General features: G+C 46.8%; 1 protein-coding gene across 2 annotated transcripts in view; it reads left to right on the top strand.

The window, feature by feature from the left end:
- Nucleotides 1-6,096: 6,096 nt before the first annotated feature.
- LOC135555638 (inactive rhomboid protein 1-like) overlaps nt 6,097-25,187 on the top strand; it is a 43,390-nt gene continuing 24,299 nt past the window's right edge. Inside the window, exon 1 of one of the 2 annotated variants that reach the window (XM_064988252.1) lies at nt 6,097-6,470. The gene's annotated coding sequence lies outside the window, so the exon portion shown is untranslated. The remainder of the gene's footprint in view (nt 6,471-25,187) is intronic. The other variant, XM_064988253.1, reaches the window with a different exon arrangement.

Raw genomic sequence — 25,187 nt, forward strand, 5'->3', positions numbered from 1 at the left:
GTCCATGTCATCCGCGCCCAGGGAGTAGTTGTTGTTGTGTTGTTGGGGGTTAACTTCCTTGCTCAAGTGCAGAACGGCAGATTTTACCAGGGATTCGACCAGTGACCTTTCGGTGTCTGGCCCAACGCTCTTAACCGCTAGGCTACCTGCTGCCCCAATGCTAATAGAAGCTCAGAAGCATACAGTATGTTTGCAAATGTTTCTGACATTTTCTTCAGAACTTAACATCATTTTACTTTGTAGGCGGAAAATGGCAGTATATTTCAGGAGTCGTGCCACTTTCTAGGTGTTGCAAGGTTTCATTACCACTCTCCTGACGTGACGGCAGCCATGTGTGTCTTGTGGTCAGTTCTGGAAGCAGTGAGTCAGTGTTTTACAGGGGAGGAAAAACACTGCTAGGCAACCTGTTGCTTTTCATGAATAAGTGTCGACTTCAGCCAGAGACAGCCTCAGGGCTTCCAGACTCTCTGGTTAAGAGGAAGTGTTTGGAGGGAGAAGTGGAGCCAGAAAGTCATGAGAGAGGGGATCCCGGGCTGTGGTAACCCCTGCAAGGAGAGGAACCTGGGGCTACTGTACCCAGCAGTCTCAATCTAGAGAAACCCACTAGGGCTGTCATTATCTCTGGAACCTCCTGCCCATGTATCAGACTCCCCACTCTAAAGGCCCAGAGTGGATATGAGCTTTCTCTGAAAACATGGAATTGAATGGTCTTTACATTAGAACCAACAGACTTTGTTCTCTGAGGAGCACTTAGAAGCTCCAAACAAGTATTCCTGGACAAAAACCTCCCTTGGATTGAATTAAAGAACAGAGAGTACTTTGAATATCAAATTGTTAATCTGAGCCACACTGCATTTGTAGGTGATCGTCTGCTACAGATTGTTAATAGCTGACATGAAAAAAAATCCGACCTGGAAACAGGGAAAACACATGGCGTCATAAAAGAGTTTGGGTCTACATAAGAGTTTCAGCCACTCTTGGAGGAAGATGGAAGTATCTCTATAAACAAATGCATTCATGAGACTACAGGGAGGAGGTCAAAGACATGGCAGTATGGTGCCAGCGCAACAACCTCTCCCTCAACGTGATCAAGACAAAGGAGATAATCATGGACTACAGGAAAAGGAGGGCCGAGCACGCCCCCATTCTCATCGACGGGGCTGTAGTGGAGCATTTTGAGAGCTTCAAGTTCCTTGGTGTCCACATCACCAACAAACTATCCTGGTCCAAACACACCAAGACATTTGTGAAGAGCGTATGACAAAACCTATTCCCCCTCAGGAGACTGAAAATATTTGGCATGGGTCAGCAGATCCTCAAAAGGTTATGCAGCTGCACCATTGAGAGCACCCTGACTGGTTGCATCACCGCCTGGTATGGCAACTGCTCAGCCTTCGACCTCAAGGCACTACAGAGGGTAGTGCGTACGGCCCAGTACATCACTGGGGCCAAGCCTCCTGCCATCCAGGACCTCTATACCAGGCGGTGTCGGAGGAAGGCCCTAAAAATCGCCAAAGACTCCAGCCAACCTAGTCATAGACTGTTCTCTCTGCTACCGCGTGGCAAGCGGTTACAGAGCGCCAAGTCTAGGTGTGTCAGGTCCTGACCATAGAGAGCCCTTATTTTCTATGGTAGAGTAGGTCAGGGCGTAACTGGGGGTTAGTCTTGTTTATTATTTCTATGTGGGGTTCTAGTTTTGTTGTTGGTGATTTTGTATGATTCCCAATTAGAGGAAGCTAGTAATCGTTGTCTTTAATTGGGAATCATATTTAGGTCGTTTTTTCCCACCTGTGTTTTGTGGGATATTGTTTATGTGTAGTTGCATGTTTGCACTCCATTGTCGTCACGTATCGTTTAGTATTTATTGTTTTGTTGTGTGGTTCGCTTATTTCTAATAAAAGATGTGGAACCCAGATCACGCTGCATGTTGGTCCGAGTATGCTTCCAACGATCGTGACAGAATATCCCACCACAACAGGACCAAGCAGCGTGCCCAGGAGGAGAGGGTAACATGGACTTGGGAGGAAATCCTGGCAGGACAGGATCGCCTTCCTTGGCGGGAGACGCAAGGAGAGAAGGGAGGACAGCGACGACGCCCGGGTTCGCGGCCACAGAGAAAGCCCAAAAAACAGCGCTAATTTTTGTTTTTTTTGGGGGGGGGTCATGCGGTGGTCGGTGGAGCTGAGGAGTGAACTAGAGCCAGTCTAGGAAAAGAGGGAGAAACTGCAGGAGAGTGAAAGGAGAGAGTCAGGGACCATCAGAGAGTGGATGGAGGTATTGGAGGAGAAAGAGCGGAGAGAGTTGTTGACTTGGTGGAAGATGCACGACAGTTGCCCTAAGGAGCGTGTAATTAGTTTAATGCCACCTGAGTCAGCTCCCCGTACTCGTCCTGATGATTGTGCTATTAGTCTGGTGAAATCTGTGCCGGATCCATGCACCAGGTCTCCAGTACGCATCCACAGCCCAGTAAGTCCTGTACCAGCTATCCACACTCGCCTTGAGGAGCGTGTCAGTGTCATTTGTCCGGTGCCATGTGTGTCGGCTTTACGCACCAGGTCTCCAGTGCGCCTCCCAATTTGTAAGTCGCTCTGGATAAGAGCGTCTGCTAAATGACTTAAATGTAAATGTAATGTAAATGCCTCCAGAGCCCAGTACGTCCTGTGCCAGCTCCTCGTACTCACCGTGCAAAGTGTGTCATAGTTCCGGTACAATTGATGCCGGCTATACGCACCAGGTCTCCAGTGCGCCTTCACATCCCAGTACATCCTGTGCCAGCTCCTCGTACTCACCGTGCAAAGTGTGTCATAGTTCCGGTACCATTGAGGCCGGCTATACGCACCAGGTCTCCAGTACACCTCCACAACCCAGTACGTCCTGTGCCAGCTCCACGCACCAGGCCTCCAGTGCGCCTCCCCAGTCCGGTATGTCCTGTGCCGACTCCACGCACTAGGCTTCCAGTGCGCCTCCCCAGTCTGGTACGTCCTGTGCCTGCTCCCCGCACTCGCCCTGAAGTGCGTATCACCAGTCCGGTACCACCTGTGCCGGCTCCACGCATCAGACCTCCAGTGCGCCTCCCCAGTCCGGTATGTCCTGTGCCGGCTCCACGCACTAGGCTTCCAGTGCGCCTCCCCAGTCTGGTACGTCCTGTGCCTGCTCCCCGCATTCGCCCTGAAGTGCGTATCACCAGTCCGGTACCACCAGTGCCGGCTCCACGTTTCAGACCTCCAGTGCGCCTCCCCAGTCCGGTACGTCCTGTGCCTGCTCCCCGCACTCGCCCTGAAGTGAGTATCACCAGTCCGGTACCACCAGTGCCGGCTCCACGAAACCGGACCTCCAGTGCGCCTCCCCAGTCCGGTACGTCCTGTGCCAGCTCCATGCACTAGGCCTCTAGTGCGCTTCCCCAGTCCAGAGCTTCCGGCGACGGTTCACAGTCAGGAACCTCCTGAGACGGTCCATAGTCCGGAACCTCCTGAGACGGTCCACGGACCGGGAACCTCCTGAGACGGTCCACGGTCCGGAACCTCCTGAGACGGTCCACAGTCCGGAACCTCCTGAGACGGTCCATAGTCCGGAACCTCCTGAGACGGTCCACGGTCCGGAACCTCCTGAGACGGTCCATAGTCCGGAACCTCCTGAGACGGTCCATAGTCCGGAACCTCCTGAGACGGTCCATAGTCCGGAACCTCCTGAGACGGTCCATAGTCCGGAACCTCCTGAGACGGTCCATAGTCCGGAACCTCCTGAGACGGTCCACAGTCCGGAACCTCCTGAGACGGTCCATAGTCCGGAACCTCCTGAGACGGTCCACGGTCAGGAACCTCCTGAGACGGTCCATAGTCCGGAACCTCCTGAGACGGTCCATAGTCCGGAACCTCTTAAGACGGTCCACGGTCCGGAACCTCCTGAGACGGTCCACGGTCCGGAACCACCACCGACACTAGACACCCCCCCCCTGACCCTCCCTTTAGGTTTCAGGTTATGTGGCTGGAGTCCGCACCTTTGCGGAGGGAGGGGAGGGGGGGGTACTGTCACGTCCTGACCATAGAAAGACCTTATTTTCTATTGTAGAGTAGGTTAGGGTGTGACTGGGGGTTAGTCTAGTTTCTTATTTCTATGTGGGGTTCTAGTTTTGTTTTTCTATGTTGGTGATTTTGCATGATTCCCAATTAGAGGCAGCTGGTAATCGTTGTCTCTAATTGGGCATCATATTTAGGTTGTTTCTTTCCACCTGTGTTTTGTGGGATATTGTTTATGTGTAGTTGCATGTTAGCACTCCATTGTCGTCACGTATTGTTTAGTCTTTATTGTTTTGTTGTGTGGTTCGGTAATTTCTAATAAAAGATGTGGAACCCAGATCCCGCTGCACGTTGGTCCGAGTATGCTTCCAACGATCGTGACAAGGTCCAAAAGGCTTTGTAACAGATTCTACCACCAAGTCATAAGACTGCTGAACAGTTAATCAAATGGCCCCCCACACCCACACACACACCCTTTTTTACGCTGCTGCTACTCTCTGTTTATTATCTATGCATAGGCACTTTACCCCTACCTACATGTACATATTACCCCAATTACCTCGACTAACCTGTACCCCCGCACATTGACTCGGTACCCCCTGTATATAGCCTCGTTATTGTTTTTTAACTGTTGCTCTTTTATTTTTTTAAATTTAGTTTATTTAGGAAACATTTTCTTATTTTTCACCAGTCTGGTACTTCCTGTGCCTGCTCCCCGCACTCGCCCTGAAGTGCGTATCACCAGTCCGGTACCACCTGTGCCTGCTCCCCGCACCGGCTCCACGCATCAGACCTCCAGTGCGCCTCCCCAGTCTTATTTTTCTTAAAACTACTTTGTTGGTTAATTAAGGACTTGTAAGTAAGCATTTCACTGTAAGGTCTACACCTGTTGTATTTGGAGCATCTGACAAATACGATTTGATTTGAATCAGGGCTGTAAAAAATATGAAAGAACAAGACCAATTTAGTCTAACAAACTTGTGTGTTTTTCTGCTTTTCATGTGTCTCTCTCAGGAGGAAATGGAGTGGCGTATGGGAACAGGGTCCCTGGGTTGGGAAAGGAAGGCACATGAGGCTTGGAGAGTCGAGTGAGTAATCATAAAGACATGGCTGGAAAGTCCCAGAGGGCAGGTATGGGAGGAATCTCAGGTACCCGAGGTGACAATAATGGAATGCCACACGTCATTGTGATATCTTTGTCTTAGCTATCAAATGCCTGCAGTGGAGTTAATTTCTCCTATCTTCATTTCAACTGACTGTGATGGGAACCTATCTCACAGCAGACACCCTGCTCATATACCCATCAATGCCTAACTAAAACTCAAGTGATAGAATATTTTAGAACCTTACACAGTACACAGTGCAGATGTTATTCTATACAATTGTCTTGGGAATTCATGAGGCTACAGTAGTTTATTATAGGACAGGTTGCCTAAAATAGTCATTTAAGTATCTATTTTTAGAGGTGTCTAGCCACTTGTCCATGGAATTCAACAAACACAGACAGGATGGGGTTTGAGTTACGTCAGCTTCTAGGTTCAGTTATCTAAAAGGATGTGATGTGAAATAATATCACAGGACGGCTCTCACAACAGCAACCCTTGAGACACGGGACCATGCATGTCTATGCAGAGTCATTCTGTCCACATCTGTTATTCATTAACATGTTAGGACCATTGTTTTCCCCCAGTTTGATTAAGGCTTGAAACATGCTTTACAAATAAAGATGTGATGACTGGGATATAAAGAACAGATATTGAACAGATCTGTTGAAATTACCATGCCCTTACTTTAACAACATAATCAGTAGCCTACAAATGTATGAAGAGGGGTGTAATAACATAGTAGGCTAATAACCTTCAATTATAGACACATGATCAACTAATTATTGATCACGGCTGGTCAGGTATGTCCTATGATATCATGTCATATGATTTCCCTGGATAGGCCAATGTCTGGGAAGTGTCAAATGAGAGCATACATTATTTGTTATGATCCTGTCTCTTTAATATTTTTTAAACCTGATCGCTTCTTGCTTAGTCACACCCGTCAGCCGGTTAGCGCCGAGCGCGGCAGTGGCTGCCCATGTAAACCGATTGGCTGGTGGGTTTGACAGTCTTGTCCGATGCACAAGGGCGGGGTTCTCGGTGGGTGAAACTGAATTACCGGCCGAAGAAAACTTACCCTTGTTGAGCCTTGAGGTGTGGGAATGCGCTGGACACTGCCTGTGAAAATAGGAGCCCAATAGACATATCTGAGAATGTCTTAACGTTTTGTGGCTAGTTCCAGGATATAGAATTGGACTCTTGTTTGACTCGAAATAAATTATTATTTTTCCTTCTCAGAATGAAGTGACACCACATCACATTTCCTTAACTGGGATCTGTGATCTGAAATCTTTAAAACCAGATTTTTTCTCTACACCGGAAAACATAGGATTTGATTTTGATAAGGGTAAGTTTATTTTTATACTACATGAATAGGCTGGGTTTAGAGTGCTAGGCTATATAGGATTGAAAACATCAGAAATAGAATGTTAAGAAGACGATCCTGAATAAACGATCTGTCCCTCTGTCTCGTGTGCGCACTGTTGTATGTTCGATAGCATACACCGGGATCGATAGCCTACTCACACGAGCCAAAGGGAATGTATCGAACGAATTGTACTATTTGATATTGGAACCTGTTTTGAATTTCCTGGTTCACATGCATTTGTGCTGTAGGTTGCAAAGATCTACGTGTATCGCTATACAATATTAGACCTTTCTTTCGTTTTGCATATTTGTGATTGTGAATGACAGCTTGTCGTCAGTGCTTCTATTCTATAAATGTTTGTCATTTCCGCGTGCGACTGTAGGCTTCACGACAGCCCGGCATGTTGATTTGTAGCATAGTAGCACGCCCGGTCTGTAAAGGAGCACATAGCAAGGTATTACTACATAATATGACTGCTATTACGCAGGCTTACACCTGAGGTATTTTGTCAGGTGATGAATGTAACAGATCTCCTCTGATAATGTTTCTCCCGGAATAAGTGGGTTCGGGTGTTTTCTAAGCAAAATCATTGGAATACAATTATTATGGCTGTACTCTTTCACCTTGTACTTCAACAATTGTTCATGTCGACCATTATCAATATTATGTTATGAACTATTGATAGTAATTATTAGGTAATTGATTGCTTGTTAACATTTTCATACATGTCATGAATGCAATGCCACTGTTTAGACTCCACTGTGCTGCCTGATCAATGGAGACTGCACTATAGCCCCCTGTCTGCAACAGGAATGAGAGATGTATTCAAATGTGCTGAGTTATTTTGTCAAAGTGAGAGGAGCAGCAGGCCAGGCAGGCAGCACGTGGCCTGCTGAAACATGATAGCATCCAGAGGATCATCATGAGGGCTGATGTCATGACACAGATGCACCGTGATGTGTGGTAGTGACGGGTCATGTTCATCCTCACTTACTGTTCCAACTTGAATGGAGGTACAGGGAATGTTCTCTGAGGAAGAGACTGGGTGTGGGGGGGGGGGGGTGTTGTCTGTGTGTGTACAGTGTGAGGCATGTGTGGAAGAAGGCGTGTGGCATTTGTGTGCCGTACAATCGAGAGAGCGTATTCCTTGAATAAACCTAGGGGTTCTGGAGCTGGCATTGAATGGAGCAGGTGGGAATGGGCTAGCCAGGCCTGTGTTGGTTGGTTGGTTGGTATGTGGGTGTAGCAGGGAGCTGCTGAGAGGACACACTGGACTGTAGTCATGCCCACATGAGTCATGGTGCAGTATCTGTCTATCTATCAGTCAGTCTTGCTAAGTGTGCAACACTCACTCACTCTCTCTCCATGTGGTGTTGTTTTCACTTGGGTTACTGGGTTGAACCGGTCTCACCCTCAGGAGTCCTGTTCTGAACCCACCAGACTGTGCCAGACTTGTTTTGGTCTTTTTTTTCATATTTAGGGGGAAGGACACGAGCATGGTAGCATGCATGCATCTCTATTATATTTAAGGCCTTCTAAGGCAGCCATGAGGTTGTGTTCTGTGTAGGTGTTTGTTCTAATCACCTCATGATGACTGATTGAAAAGCTGACCCGTCTTCAGATGTGGATGTGTCATGCCAGGCCCTCTGCTGCTCCGTCCAGTCAATGAGATGATGCAGCCCCTTAAGCAATTGCATATTTCCTGGAAGGATCTTCTTGTTTAACGGGGTCTCAGAGCATTTCGTATGACTCTGTACGTTACCCAAGACACTCTATTTAGTATGATATGTTACCCTTCGTATGGTATGTATTCATTTGTGTATGTCCATCATCCATTTTGTACACAATATGTTACAAATTTGTTACCAATACGCAACCTTTGGGCCCACCTTCCCACCACCGACCAACCACCCTCTTCTCGTAACTTCTATCTTATGTAATCATACAAAAACATAACATATCATACGTTTACTATGTTACATCTAGTCTAAAGACCAGCCTGTCTTGTTATGAAACTATGTTGTTCTCTCCCATGGCCTTCAGGTATTTACCCTAGTCTCTGAACAGTTCACTCTCTCTCTCTCCCCCTCTCTCTGTCTCTCTCTCTCTGTCTCTCTGTCTCTCTGTCTCTCTCTCTCTCTCTCTGTCTCTGTCTCTCTGTCTCTGTCTCTCTCTCTGTCTCTCTGTCTCTGTCTCTCTGTCTCTCTCTCTGTCTCTCTCTCTCCCCTCCCTCTGTCTCTCTCTCTCCCCCTCTCTCTGTCTCTCTCTCTCTGTCTCTCTGTCTCTCTGTCTCTGTCTCTCTGTCTCTCTCTCTCTCCCCCTCCCTCTGTCTCTCTCTCTCTGTCTCTCTCTCTCCCCCTCCCTCTGTCTCTCTCTCTCTCTGTCTCTCTCTCTCTCCCCTCCCTCTGTCTCTCTCTCTGTCTCTCTCTCTCCCCCTCCCTCTGTCTCTCTCTCTCTGTCTCTCGCTCTTGTTCTCTTTTCGTGTGTGTGCACGTGTGTGTGCACGTGTGTCTCTCTCTGTCTCTGTCTCTCTGTCTCTGTCTGTCTCTCTCTCTGTCACTCTCTCTCCCCCTCCCTCTGTCTCTCTCTCTCTGTCTCTCTCTTGTTCTCTTTTTGTGTGTGTGCACGTGTGTGTGTGTGCACGTGTGTGTGCGTGCCTGTGTGCTGAGCACATGCTTCTCTAAATCACCCCAGGCTGCCTGCTGCGGCTTCAAAAGGCCTTGCTACGTCATGTGAGACCCAGAGATTATAATCATGTAGTAATGACTATGGCGTGAAATGCCATAGGATTGATGCAATAGCTGATTATTATTGCTCTCTTTTTAGTAATTATAGTGTTAGTATTAATTAAAGTAATATCAATTGTTGAAGAGAATACATTTTCGACCACAGGCATATCTGTGGTTGAAAAGGCTTGGGTTTAATTGTAGCATTAGCGTGGGCTAAATCCTAACACGGAACTTTTATTTTATTTTATTTATTTTACCCCTTTTTCTCCCCAATTTCGTGGTATCCAATTGTTTTTATTAGCTACTATCTTGTCTCATCGCTACAACTCCCGTACGGGCTCGGGAGAGACAAAGGTTGAAAGTCATGTGTCCTCCGATACACAACCCAACCAAGCCGCACTGCTTCTTAACACAGCGTGCATCCAACCCGGAAGCCAGCCGCACCAATGTGTCGGAGGAAACACTGTGTACCTGGCAACCTTGGTTAGCGCTCACTGCGCCCGGCCCGCCACAGGAGTCGCTGGTGCGCGATGAGACAAGGACATCCCTACCGGCCAAGCCCTCCCTAACCAGGACGACGCTAGGCCAATTGTGCGTCGCCCCACGGACCTCCCGGTCGCGGCTGGTTACGACAGAGCCCTTAACCACTGCGCCACCTGGGAGTCCCTAACACGGAACTCTCAACGTGACTCACACACCCAACAATCTGAGTTATGTATGTGTATCCACATCTCAAATGAGGATTCCTCAGTTTGTGGAAGCATGCTTGTAGTTGTAAAATATAAGGCAAAGCAACGGTATCTCTTGTCTTGCAGTTAAACATGTCTACCAACTTGGTTAGCAGCTTTCGTAACAATAAGCTGGTTGTTCCAAGCAGATCAGTCAAGAGTGTTCCCACCACGGCAGACAGATAGACGGTGTTTTACAAGCATGGCAGGTATAGTTTCACTGAAGAATAATGGTGAGAGATGAACAATTTACTGCATGCGCTCTCTTTGATCTGGGCCCCATTGATGCTTGCTCAACCACTACCGTCAATAACTTTGATGTGCTTGTAGTCGGTCTGGAGTTTGTGTCAGATTGTGTCAAGGCTTCAGGAATGGTTGATAAGCAAAAACAGACCACTCTTTTCAGACGTTACAAAAAATGATTTGTCACGTCAATCTGCCAATCTATGAACCGTGGAGAATATTCCGTGGTGATTACGCTTTATGTGGAATACTTGTGAACAGGAAGATGTTTTCCTCATGCTGTCAGACACTGTACGCCTTTCTATACATGCAAGCGAAAACACAAACCACATTAGTTCCCAACAGTCACAATGAAAAAGCCTCATCAATACCAATCCCCCACCATTTTGTGTTGTGTGCGGAGTTGGCGTGGTCATGGAGGCTACTTGTTTGTATTCACAATCGTCCTCCCTCGGGTGTCTTGAGTTTGCCCGTTTATGAATAAATGGAACATTGCTTTGGTCTGTGAGTTTCCTGCCAGTGTTCAGGCCTTGATTATGTGAGTCCCAGGAAAGCAGCCGTGAAGCAGCTAACTGTAACCCTCCCATTACATCTTGGAGGTGGCACGTAGAGGCTAGGCCCGGCCGACAGACAGGACTACAAACTCAGTCAGATATGATGTAATGCTGTAATGCTATTTCAGGTCTACCTCTGGTCTCCAAGGCTCTGTCTGCCAGCAAGCCATCCTGCCTGCTCCTCTCTCTCTCTTAGTCCCCATGTTACCACCTCATCTATCAAAACTCAGCCATGGCCTATGTTGGGATCTACAGTCAGGAATCCCAAGAAACTCAAATACCCATGTTTCCTGTTATAACTACAGGGCAGAATGTGAACTTCCTTTAACTGAATGTAGGGATTAATATAGATTGTTTTATGTTATTATTTGTTTAAAGCTGATTTTAGGTGGGGCTTAGTCTGATGGGATGATATTTAGGGCATGATCCTTGCTGCTGGGGTTTTTTATGGATTCCATTGGTTGTTGTTCTCAATGGGGTGGCATCTGGTCTGAGACTGGTTTACCCGGCGGCACTCGTCATTCTCAGGACTATGGGAATGTTGTTGGTGCTCCCATCAAGCAGACTAGAGCTCCAAGGAGGAGGAACTGCTCTGTGTATATTTTGATCTTGGGTGTTTTTCTTTTTCACAGATAAAAAATAGGGGTCCATAGGAACGTATTGTTCCATAGTTGTTGGCATGTGGTTAGTGCAGATCCTGACCTGTGTAATATCTCATAACACAGAGTTTACACAACAAGTCAGAATCTCTAGTCCAATTCAGACCCTGACCTGTGTAATATCTCATAACACAGAGTTTACACAACAAGTCAGAATCTCTAGTCCAATTCAGATCCTGACCTGTGTAATATCTCATAACACAGAGTTTACACAACAAGTCAGAATCTCTAGTCCAATTCAGATCCTGACCTGTGTAATATCTCATAACACAGAGTTTACACAAGAAGTCAGAATCTCTAGTCCAATTCAGACCCTGACCTGTGTAATATCTCATAACACAGAGTTTACACAACAAGTCAGAATCTCTAGTCCAATTCAGATCCTGACCTGTGTAATATCTCATAACACAGAGTTTACACAACAAGTCGGAATCTCTAGTCCAATTCAGACCCTGACCTGTGTAATATCTCATAACACAGAGTTTACACAACAAGTCGGAATCTCTAGTCCAATTCAGATCCTGACCTGTGTAATATCTCATAACACAGAGTTACACAACAAGTCAGAATCTCTAGTCCAATTCAGACCCTGACCTGTGTAATATCTCATAACACAGAGTTTACACAACAAGTCAGAATCTCTAGTCCAATTCAGATCCTGACCTGTGTAATATCTCATAACACAGAGTTTACACAACAAGTCAGAATCTCTAGTCCAATTCAGATCCTGCCACTCAAAACAGATGAAATATAGGCTTCATTTTTTTAATGGTTGTCAAGTGGACAGTTTGTGGAACTATTGTCAGTCTTGTTCTTTTTCGACAGGAATCTTGAGTGCAGGACTAAAAATAACAAATACCACATTCAGCACTTTTCCTCAACCTTTTTTCTAGGAAGTGAGCGTTCTCATGTGCACCAACAAAGTCCATTCCATTATTGCAAAATCCCTAAGAGAAATCTTTGTTCAGTTAGAGCCCATTAGTACAGGTTTCTACTGTCAGACTGTCCATAGTGTTGGCTTGCTACACACCCTATCTCTTTAAAAGACTGAATGGCCAGACAGACACAAGGATTAGAGAGGGACAATTATAGTTACTATCCCAGGACTGTTACAGTTAGAGCCCATTAGTACAGGTCTCTACTGTCAGACTGTCCATAGTGTTGGCTTGCTACACACCCTATCTCTTTAAAAGACTGAATGGCCAGACAGACACAAGGATTGGAGAGGGACAATTATAGTTACTATCCCAGGACTGTTACAGTTAGAGCCCATTAGTACAGGTCTCTACTGTCAGACTGTCCATAGTGTTGGCTTGCTACACACCCTATCTCTTTAAAAGACTGAATGGCCAGACAGACACAAGGATTGGAGAGGGACAATTATAGTTACTATCCCAGGACTGTTACAGTTGAGAGCACATTTTTTAAATAGGGCGGCCTGCTATCTTTGGCCCAGCAAGCCTTCAGCCCCTAGTGTAGGGATCATCAACTAGGTTCAGTCACGGGACAATTTTTTTGAGCGGATGGTCAGGGGGCCGTAACATAATTACAAATCATTTGTAGACTGCAAATTGACCGGAAGAAGCCCAAACAAAAGTGATACAATGACAATGAGTGTCACTCTTGTGAACAAGTTGAGTGAGAGAGTTCCAGACACAGAAATATCATACCACTAAGACATGCTAACCTCTCACCATTACAATAACAGGGGAGGTTAGTATTTTATACCATACCCCCTAAGACATGCTAACCTCTCACCATTACAATAACAGGGGAGGTTAGTATTTTATACCATACCCCCTAAGACATGCTAACCTCTCACCATTACAATAATATGGGAGGTTAGTATTTTTGCAGGGGTATGATATTTGTGCATCTGTAACTTTCTCACTCATCATTATTCACAATACATTCAGGACTATCCGTAATCATGGTAGATACAACATTAATGTAGAAGTGTTTAGAAACATATTCTATTCTTATTTACAGTAAAAGTGACTACAAAATGACACAATCCATTATTTACCATTAATTTCTATTGGATGCAAAATAATCTGAAACACAACCAAAACTAACTGCAAATGCATCCAACAAGTTTGTAGAGTCACAAGCTTGATGTAGTCATTGCGTGCTAGGAATATGGGACCAAATACTCAACTTTTAACTACTTTAATACACTTATATGTGAATTTGTCCCAATACTTTTGGTCTCCTAAAATGGGAGGACTGTGTACAAAAAGTGCTATTATAATTGTTTACCTGATATGGATAAAAATACCCTCAAATGAAAGCTGACAGTCTGCACTTTAACCTTTATAGTCATTGTATCATTTCAAATCCAAAGTGCTGGAGTACAGATTCAAAGAAGGAAAAATGCTTCACTGTCCCAATAATTTCAGAGGGGACTGTATTACTCTCTACTGTACGTGGGAATACGTTGGAACAGTTTCCAGAATGAAGATCACTTGGAGCTGATTTGCTGGTGTTTTTACAGTATTTTATGTCCAACAGCAAAAACTACATTTTTGCTTAGTAAACCTGGGTGGGTGGGGGTCAAATAAAATCACCCAAGGTCCAAATTCGGCCCATGGGCCGCCAGTTGGGAAACCCTGCCCTAGGGACTGCGGATCCTCATGGTGTATCACAGCGGTAAACTCATGGAGACTGTTCCCCTGAATGGAAGAGCATACAGAGTCATACACAGTAATATCTGGACAGTCTCCATCATCAGTCCCCAACACCACCTCCATCACATACCTTGGGCGCAACTCACTCTGTAATGGAGTTTCCAAGAAACAAGGGTGTGCTTTTGGAACAGCTCTGTGACTTGGCCTTGCCTGGTCCTCTGGGAGGAGGTGGATCCAGGAATGACTAATGATAACTGACAAGGAGACAACTTGGAAAGGTTCTGCAGTTGAACTGTTCGGTTGTGTTTTAAGATCTTTGTGTCACAATGACTGAAATTGCTGATCACGTCATCCTATAATTCTGTTTGTCCTTTCCGTTAGTTTGCTCTCCTGTTCTTGTCTGCTGCCTGTGCTACACTTCAGAACCATGCCAACTCTTCCATCGATTGGCCAGTTGTCAGTGGTTGTGCTTGGCATTGCCTTGTGTCAGGAAGATGATGTAAAGCCTACCAGTGGTGCCAGTGTTGCCACCCAGTTGATCACATCACTCACTGCAATAATGAAGCTGTCTTCTGGATTCTTCTGGTTGGGAGCACAGTGGTGAAGGACATTTGCATGTAGAACAGCGATTCAACAGAAAAATAAATCAATGAATAGAGTCTGTCAGTTCTTCAGTCTGGGGACGTAGCCCAGATACAGTGAGTCAAGTTGGTTCTGCTGCTGTAGAGGTTGACTAATGCACACTCATCACCACCACTCTATATGGTCTCTCGTAATCACTCAGTCATAACATAACCTGTTACCTGACTGATGAGGGTTTATTTGGATTACCTCACAATGACGAGCACACCCGGGAAGCTGGGATATGTGTCATCCCTTGTCTCCCCTTCTTTCCCCGGTCAAAACATTGATCTCATCTCTGTGGAGGAGTCTGTGTTTTCCTCAGCCCAATCTACAGGGTGAGGACTGAGGAGACCTCCCCCAGCCTACTGTATCTCCCATAGGGTCTGCTCCAGCCCTAGAGCCAGCCTTCCTGTGCCTGTGTTTGGGAGTTTCCATGACTCTCTGTGCAGCACAGCTGGCTGCAGCAGGCCCGTCCTCCCCTGCTCTCTCTCCCCGACCCCTCAGACCTGAACCCTGGCTGGCCTCCCTTCTGATGATCCCCCAGGGCCAGCTTCACTTCCTCAGAGATGACTTAATGATAGAGAATCCTTTGGCACCTTGTTAGATTAGGGAATAACATGTAAAGACACAGGTGAGGGACTTGTCTGAAACAGGTCAATCAAAGGTTGTGTGTGTGTGGGAGTGGGGGAGATTCCAGGGCATGGGAGAGCTGAGAGAATGGCTAAATGTAGCTACATTTTTTAAATCACTAAAACAGAGATGATTAACTTACATTTTTCCTCTTCATCTAATACGGTGCACATATTAAATACTGAGTGATATGAAATACAGACATAGCATCTAAACCGCATCGACATTGTCATTGTAACATTTGTATCTTATTTTCACAGTCTGTTGACGGTGCTCAGGAGACTATGATAGAGTGTATCAAGCACAAAAATACTCACTTGTGCTATATATCTCTATTTATACAAAGTTACACTGAACCACAATAATGTTCCTTATTTTAGTAGAGACTTTAATAAGAAACCCTCATGAACTCCGGGCCTAGAGGTTTACTCTATAAGGGTCGGAAGTTCAGAGAAAGAGATCATATCAGCATAGCATCAGTATAGTTGAGTGCTGCTTTTTTTCACACACAGCAACTAGTTTGGGCAGAGCATACATGTTGAATGTGGGAATGTGGGGACGTGTAAACAGGCAGTCTGGGTGGCTGGCAGCCTGGCTGGCTGCCTGGCTGTGGGAATCAGTGCACATGTTCAAGGTGGAAGTGGAGCACCTGTCTTAGTACACCGCATGGCAACAGCGAAACACCTCGAAGACTCAACCACAGGAAGAACATCACTTCCTCTTTCTACCTTTGGGTTTGACTATATTGATGAGTCTCACCTGTTCCGTTTTTATCCTCTTATCTCCCTGGATATCTGCGATGTATTACAGATGAAAGGGATTTAAACGTTGGAGGGATATGAAAATCACCCTGTTATGTCTGGGACAGACAGAGAGACATAACACCGGAGGGATATATATACACTACCGGTCACAAGTTTTAGAACACCTACTCATTCAAGGGTTTTTCTTTATTTTTTACTATTTTCTACATTGTAGAATAATAGTGAAGACTTAAACTATGAAATCACACATATGGAATCATGTTGTAACCCAAAAAGTGTTAAGCAAATCAAAATACATTTTATATTTGAGATTCTTCAAATAGCCACCCTTTGCCTTGATGACAGCTTTGCACACTCTTGGCATTCTCTCAACCAGCTTCACTTGGAATGCTTTTCCAACAGTCTTGTTGGCTGCTTTTCCTTCACTCTACGGTCTGACTCATCCAAACCATCTCAATTGGGTTGAGGTAGGGGGATTGTGGAGGCCAGGTCATCTAATGCAGTACTCCGTCTCTCTCCTTCTTGGTAAAATAGCTCTTACACAGCCTGGTGGTGTGTTGGGTCATTGTCCTGTTGAAAAAATAATGATAGTCCCACTAATCCCAAACCAGATGGACTTGGTCTTTTACCTCATAGAGCTATCTTCTGTATAACACCCCTACCTTGTCACAACACAACTGATTGGCTCAAACACATTAAGAATTTCCACAAACTTAACTTTTAAGAAGGCACACCTGTTAATTGAAATGCATTCCAGGTGTCTACCTCATGAAGCTGGTTGAGAGAATGCCAAGAGTGTGCAAAGCTGTCATCAAGGCGGAGGGTGGCTATTTGAAGAATCTCAAATGATTTGTTTAACTCTTTTTGGGTTACTACATGATTCCATATGTGTGATTTCATAGTTTATGTGTTCACTATTATTCTACAATGTAGAAAATAGTTTTAAAAAATAAAGAAAAACCCTTGAATGAGTAGGTGTTCTAAAACTTGTGACCGGTAGTGTATATGTCAAAGTTAAATGGGTTTGTCTGGTTGGAGTCACTCTGTGTAGAAGATTAAAGATCCATAGTACACATCCTCAACAGCTAATGTGTAAGTGTCTGTATATGTGTTGATTAGATTGAGACCTTAGATTGTTGCCGCCATTGCTGAATTGCCTTGTTGCTATATGGAGACAGGTACAACACAGCAGCAATGGTGCTGTCGTAGTCTGTGGTTCATCTGTGGCCCCTGCTGTGATGTGGCTTACAGCTGAAAGATGGCACGTGTCACATGCTCTGGGACATTCCATCCCCTGTCACTTGGCTTTAAGACCACCATCCCATGCCCTGCCTGTCCTCTGTTCAAGCACTAACAGTGAGTGCTCTGCCCCGATCACTAGCTGTAACATCCCAGAGGAAGCCCCCAGTCTTAATATTACGACTGGTCATAGCAGGTACTAGGCCTCAGACCCTGTTTGTTGTGATGCTGGTCAGGAAATCAATTCCTTCGATCTGCTTGTGTGTTTTCTGTGTGTTATTTCTCATTTGTGTACACGTTTCACCAGAAACCGCCCGTCTACTATACCAGTTGAGGTCACTTCCTTCCATACAAGAATGTTCTTGGTTTTGGGAAGTGATACCGTGAAGAGTTCTGTATTCTTCAATGCATATTTGACTCACTCCAAACCCAAAACGAATGAAAGATATAGAGAATTCTTAATTAACCATAAAGGTCAAGCAAATCTGTATGAAGGGATTTAAAGAGGCGTTGAATCATATTACAATCACTGTAGAATTCCCTTCGGAAAAAAAATAATTACCAAGTAGTGAACATTTTTATACAATATATGAAAGAACGTTTTAGTAGTAAATTAATAAATGAACGAATCCATGGATTATGAATGTCATTAAATTAACCTTTCAGTATATGCCTTTGTTTTTAGGACATAATGGTGAAGCTAATTTTCTCTGGCGGTTTGTCAGACCTGGGTTCAAATAGTATTCAAAGACTAAACCTGAGTTTAGTAAACAAATACTGTTTGGACCCAGGTCTGATGGTGTGTCAGTTGATCCCTCACCCCAGCAGACAGACAGAGGGTGGGTGTTCCTGCCAGTCCCTCCCTGGCCAGTTTATCAGGAGGTTTGACCTCATTGGCTTTGATTGGAGATCAGAGGGGTGATTTGGACAGAGCAAAAGCCCATTCTCTCCCCTGGCTAAATCCGTGTGTAGTCTGGCTAATTCCTTTGTCCCAGAGCAACAGGCCACGCTTCGTCTGCTCTCCTCAATAGAGACAACAGCTTAGATTTCACACTGAATGGAGATGCCAGAGGGGGCTGACTGGACAGGACAGAGGGAGGAGGGAGGGGTGGCTATTGTTCTCTACTGTGGTATTTGGAGGGAAGGATGCCTCATGGCCGGTGATGGGATGAAATTGATTAGTGTGTGTGTTGTGGCTGTGCGCAGTGGACGTTGTGGAGAAGCCTTCCAGAGAGCAGTGTGTTTTCTGCTTTCCCATTCGGAGGTCTCTTCAGCTCCTCCTCTCCTCCCCACTTCCTACCAGCACATCTTAAATAAACAGTCATCTGACCTCTCCATGCTGGTGGTCTTTTAGGGAGGATGTGAGGTCACACAGTTGATGGCGTCTCTTTGTGAAGTATTTTTACTCGTGTTGATTGGCCAGAGCGTGGAATTAAACCTAGGAGTGCCCACAGTGAGTAATATGGCGGTGACAGGCCTCCAGAATACACCGTCTGAAGGACTTCATAACAAGATACGCTGTCTGTCCGATACAGGAATCTGTCCACATTTACGCCCTCCTAACCATGATGGGGTTAACAAACTCCATGCACGCAGAAAGTCATTAGCTAAACACAGAACTTGCTGACACCCCAGTTTTGATCGATAAAGGAATGAATCCTTCAGTCAGCCTGGTTGTCCCCTTCCTTCCCTCACGTCGAGGAGGAATTTTGGATCAGTCTCCACAACAATGACCCTCCTTCAGCCACATGCGCATCATCAGCCTGATGCCCAGCACACAATGCAGCCTTTTGTAGGCGGGAGAGATTCAGGCTGATATCATGCTGGAAACTATTTAGATGGGGATCACATGTGGTCATGCTGTTGCTGAGTCCCCTCTTAGCTCACTTGGCTAACAGGAAGGGCAGCTTCTGACTGCTTTCTACAGACAATAAGGCGCTTGTTTAGCTAGTTTGGGGATGCATCTGGGAGCCTCTCTACGGGGGGTAGTAGTGGAGGAGAGACATTCTGCTTTGAGTTTGTTTTCCTTTGTTTTGTTAAAGCTGCCCAGTCTCTCAAGAGGATGTAAATCCATACAGACGCTTCTATGTCCAACGGTGAGAGGTCAAGAGGTCAAACACGCTAAAATCCGGTCACTAAGTCAAATGTTATTGATTGACTGATTATGGAGAGAGAGATGGCTGTTTCAGATTTGCATGCTGTGGCTCACCCAGTGGTTTCCCTTGCCCTGTCAGGCCGGTTTTACAGCAGTGTTTTGAATTTGTGATTAGGTAATGGAAACAATTATCTTATCTCTTGGCTGTCAACTGTCAGTGCAGAAAGCAGAGAGACAGTATTTTATTTATACACATGTAATTGCTGTGATTTATTATGGAGTGTAAAAGTGTCAGATTAATATATCATGAAATATTGAGTAATGTTATTACTTGGATCACCCTTTTGGCATTTTGAGTAACAAGGTATGTTGTTATTGTTATGTAGAAGTTAGAAGATGGTGTCAGCATTGTTCTACTGTAGACGTTATCTAGTCAAACCACTCAACCTCAGTTAAACCAACCCAGCTTAAAAGTTTCATGTTGATAAATGGTCATGGTTGAAATTGTCCAATCACCCACCACCTCTGTGTTTTTAACCTTTGACCCAGATCTCTTAGTTCTCCTTAAATTGATGTCATGTAAGATGAGGTCACGTCCTTGTGAGTGTCATGCTCATGTTCATTTTATTATCTCCATTCTTTACTCTGCTTTTTGTCCCCACATCATTCCTACCCATCTCCAGGCTGTTAAATACTGTCTACTCATAGATATACCTGTATCAAGGCTATTATACAGGCTACATGGAGAAGCTGTTGTCATGGTCACACCCTGCAGTGGTCTGGGGGGTGGATGTCAGAGGGGCCCTGGGTCTAGGTGGATCTCTACTCCCACTCTCTCCCCAGGTGACAGGCTTTTCTGCGTGGGCACACTGGGTTGCCTGCTGGGGGAGATAAGGAGAGTTTTCATGCGAAGAAGTACCGTCTGGGGCCCTGGCATGATAGCAGCAGTCTCAGGGACTTCAGGCTAGGCTGAAACACCCTCTCTATTCCCACCACATCTCAGAGTTGAGGAGGTAGTGTGTATGTGTGTGTGTGTTTGTGTGTGTGTGTGCCCTAAGAGTCAGCTGATGTAATCACTGTCCACGCACAAGATGACACAGTATTTGATTGTGTTAAATCAAATTACATTTACTTGTCTTAGAATAGTATAAGGCATATGGCCCACGAGGCAAGTTTAGAGTTGTCTCTCTTTATATGAGATGTACAAACACTGGCATGTGTCCAGACAAGATACAGATTTACAGTGAGGCTGGTTTTTCCACCAGAGTAAAGATATGCACCAACCATCTCAAGTGCTGCTGTGGTTCAGGAGTGGAGCTTCAGTAAAATGGGCACATTAGAGAGTTGAGAAAAGGGGGGCGCAGTAGAGAGTTGAGCTAAGAGGGGCATGTTAAAGAGTTGCTCTAAGAGGGGCACGCTAAGAGGGGCACGCTAAGAGTTTTGAGGAAAGAGACAGTAAGTGTACTAGTGTAGTCACAGAGTGCTATGGGCCAAGTGGTTCTCTCTCTCTCTCTCTCTGTCTCTGTTGCTCTCTCTGTGTGTGCGTGCATGTGTGTGCGTGCGTGTGTGTGTGTGTGTGTGTGCGTGCATGCGTGTGTGTGTGTGTGTGTGCGTGCCATGCCAGCTCCAATGGGAAATACACATTGAATTATTCACAAGTGTCGGATGGCTTAATAATTTATCCGTAGAATTATCCACCCTTGCAATAATATTTCACCCCCTAAAGAAAAGTGGAAAAAACGTTTTGCCTGGACAGAACTTACTCAACTTCAAGTGAACTGAATCAGTAGACGTGGCAATTCAGGGCTAATTCCTCTCCCTGATATAAAACACATCTCACCCTTTTTTCACGTTGATTTGCAGAGGAAGATATATGCACTGTTATGTCAATGTATTCATTGGGATGTGGTCTGCTCAACTTTGTTTCATTTCAGAGTTCCCACGCTGACGGTTAAATATGCTGTATATGAGGCTATCTGCAGGAGGGTGTTATGAGAGTGTTGAACTGCATAACACTGTCACTGTACAGTGCAGTGCACATCGTACTGTGAAGTCACTCGTGAGATGTTAAAAGGATGCGGCCATCATGTTGCCAGTTACAGTTGTAGCATTTGCCGTTATATCATCCTACAGTACTTGCTACTGCCTTGATATCTAGCATGTCCGCCATTATGTAAGCTTGTCTATAGTCTATCTCCAGCAGGACGTTGGCCATTGAAGTTCTATAAATAGACTGTATGCACACAGAACAGCGTCAGAGACTTACTTATCCTCTCATACACAGTACCTCTGGCACTAGATCTTAGCATGCAGTCAATACTGTTTGGACAGCAGTAGCAGAGGTTGCTCCCATGCACCATATATAGCAAGTTCACACTCACTTTGGATTGAAAGCCACCACTTTGCACTGTAAAATCCCCCTGTGGTGTGTGTGTGTGTATGAGCGTGCGTGCGTGCGTTTTCCCCGACGGTAGGGCGAGACGACCCGGGTGTCTGAGTGGGCAAACATTGGGAATGGAATGAGGTTCCACCAGATAGGCCTGTCATGCCAGTTCCCCCCTCCCCTCTGGCCCCTCCCCAGCCATGACACTGGATCCCTGGGTCAGCTGCAGAGGGTATTCCTGTTGTGTTTGTGTTTTTTAAAGTCAGACGGGGATGTTTCGGGGTGACAGCCTGTCACATGTCACTGTGTCAGTTTTCCTCAGGCTGGACACACACGGAATCTTAATGGTGCGGAGCGGGCCGGACACAGGGCGGCTCCTTGGCCTCCGCTACCCTGGTCTGGTCTGGTCTGCAGCTATGTGGAGTATTTCCTTCCATGTAAGAGGAGCATACCGCCAGGCCATACTCCCAGACTGAGGAGAGGAACCAGAGCTGAACCCTCCTTCCTTTTCCCCTTAAAAAACCCTGGTGAAAATCCCCTTGTCATCCCGGCGCCATGTTCATGGAAACCACATGGTTTCGAGTCACACTGCTCTGTTAGCCACCCGGGAGACGGTGTGAGGGAGGGAAAGAGGGAAAGAGAAACAGAGAGTTGCGTTTACACCCGTGGTTAATTCACAGAGGCAACTCTCGTCTGCGTCCTAACTCTGCTTCCACAATCAGCGTGGTCACCTGGTCTTGCTGTCGCTCCTCCAACACGGATGCTGTGTTGATATTCTTAGTCCTTTAATCTGCGTCTGTTTCAGAAGTCATCCACAGGCTCCAAACACTTACACTCTGCAGCTTTACCGGTTCTGCCAGCTTCTTAATTCGTCTCGCTTGACAGTGGTGTGTGTGTGTGTGTGTGTGTGTGTGTGTGTGTGTGTGCGCATGCGTGTGTGTATGGGTGTGTGCACATGCGTGTGTGCGCTATTTAAAGACCAAAAGCCGCACCATGCTGTAATAAATGCCCAGATGGGCCTCAGATGGATCAGGTGTTACACAACACTGAGGCCGTTGTTATTAAGTGCAATTGATTCACGGTCTCTACATCTCCCATCTAGGTCCATTGCCAGATCAGATGCGTGTTCTAATTGCTTAGCACGTTCCTTATCCATGTAAACACACTTGAAGGATGAGGTCTTGTTGCGCTCCTTGGCAGTAATGACGTTGTGGGAGTGTTGTTGCCTATGGTGCAGACTGCAGCATAGTAAGCCTATAGAGTCATATGGGGAGTGAGGTCAGTGTTTGGGTAAGAGAGTGAGCTGCTCAATGGCATATTTTCTTCCCATTGTTTCCTTAATATCAGGCTTTGCATTGCTTTCAACATGTAGTGAGGCAGGCTGACTGCAGCCATGATCGATAGGCTGCATTGGTGTTAGTGACTCCAGCATGGTGAAGGTCAACATTACCAGAGAGAATCTCTGTTTCTATCCAGGTTTACAGTATTTATGGTGCATATTCTGTTATGGAACATGATATGTGGTACTAAAGCTAAGCCATTGTCTTATAGTTTTCCATAGTGTATCTTGGGTCATGAGTAAGCAAGTGTATCACTCATCAAGAGAAACGAAGGAAGAATACAATTATACACAAAGACATTTAGAGAAAAACAAAATAAAGTGATTGAGGTTCAGCAACAGAGGATGAGAGAAAGATAAATATATATTCGGAGACATTCCGGGTGAAGAGAGAGAGGAAGCGAGAGAGAATGAGAGAGCAAGGAACCAGAGCCTGGGGTCAGGAAGTTCAGTTCCTCAGGAAGGAAGTTTCTAGACTTCTCAGTACCCAGATTAATGAGATCATCCATCATGGCGCCTGCCTCAGCCTGCACGCCAGCATGCCTCTTCTGTTACTCTTCCTCTTCCCCCTACGCCCAGCCTGCCTCCCTCTGCCCAGCCTGCCTCATCTACCCAGCCTGCCTCATCTACCCAGCCTGCCTGCCTCCCTCAGCCCAGCCTGCCTGCCTCCCTCATCTATAGAAACCTGTCTCCCTCTGCCAAGCATGTCTCCCTCTGCCAAGCCTGTCTCACTCTGCCAAGCCTGTCTCCCTCTGCCAAGCCTGTCTCTCTCTGCCAAGCCTGTCTCTCTCTGCCAAGCCTGTCTCTCTCTGCCAAGCCTGTCTCTCTCTGCCAAGCCTGTCTCTCTCTGCCAAGCCTGTCTCCCTCTGCCAAGCCTGCCTCCCTCTGCCCAGCCTGCCTCATCTACCCAGCCTGCCTGCCTCCCTCAGCCCAGCCTGCCTGCCTCCCTCATCTATAGAAACCTGTCTCCCTCTGCCAAGCCTGTCTCTCTCTGCCAAGCCTGTCTCTCGCTGCCAAGCCTGTCTCTCTCTGCCAAGCCTGTCTCCCTCTGTCAAGCCTGCTTCCCTCTACCCAGCCACCCTCATCTACCCAGCCTGCCTCCCTCTGCCCAGGCGCCCTCATCTACCCAGCCGGCCTCCCTCTACCCAGCCTGCCTCTCTCTACCCAGCCTGCCTCCCTCTACCCAGCCTTCCCCCTCTACCCAGCCTGCCTCCCTCTACCCAGCCTGCCTCCCTCTACCCAGCCTGCTTCCCTCTGCCCAGCCTGCCTCCCTCTGCCCAGCCGCCCTCATCTACCCAGCCTGCCCCCCTCTACCCAGCCTGCCTCCCTCTATCCAGCCTGCCTCCCTCTACCCAGCCTGCCTCCCTCTACCCAGCCTGCCCCCCTCTACCCAGCCTGCCCCTCTACCCAGCCTGCCCCCCTCTACCCAGCCTGCCTCCCTCTATCCAGCCTGCCCCCTCTACCCAGCCTGCCCCCTCTACCCAGCCTGCCCCCCTCTACCCAGCCTGCCTCCCTCTACCCAGCCTGCCCCCTCTACCCAGCCTGCCCCCTCTACCCAGCCTGCCCCCCTCTACCCAGCCTGCCTCCCTCTATCCAGCCTGCCTCCCTCTACCCAGCCTGCCTCCCTCTACCCAGCCTGCCCCCTCTACCCAGCCTGCCTCCCTGACCAGCCTGCCCCCTACCCAGCCTGCCTCCCTCTATCCAGCCTGCCTCCCTCTACCCAGCCTGCCTCCCTCTATCCAGCCTGCCTTACCCAGCCTTCCCTCTACCCAGCCTGCCCCCTCTACCCAGCCTGCCCCCCTCTACCCAGCCTGCCTCCCTCCCTCTACCCAGTCTGCCTCCCTCCCTATACCCAGCCTGCCTCTCTCTGCCCAGCCGCCCTCATCTACCCAGCCTGCCCCCCTCTGCCCAGCCAGTGACAGAGCTGGAGCTCTGTCACTGGCTGACCAGACTGGTTACACTTGATGTGCTTTCTCCAGCAATGCTGCTCACTTTCAGAATCAGAATCACTTTATTCACCAGGTACATTTACACATACTCAGAATTTTACTTGGTGATATGGTGCTACAAGTGATAGACAAC

Source organism: Oncorhynchus masou, chromosome 15 (assembly GCF_036934945.1).
Source record: "Oncorhynchus masou masou isolate Uvic2021 chromosome 15, UVic_Omas_1.1, whole genome shotgun sequence".
In the NCBI taxonomy this organism is placed as follows: domain Eukaryota; kingdom Metazoa; phylum Chordata; class Actinopteri; order Salmoniformes; family Salmonidae; genus Oncorhynchus; species Oncorhynchus masou.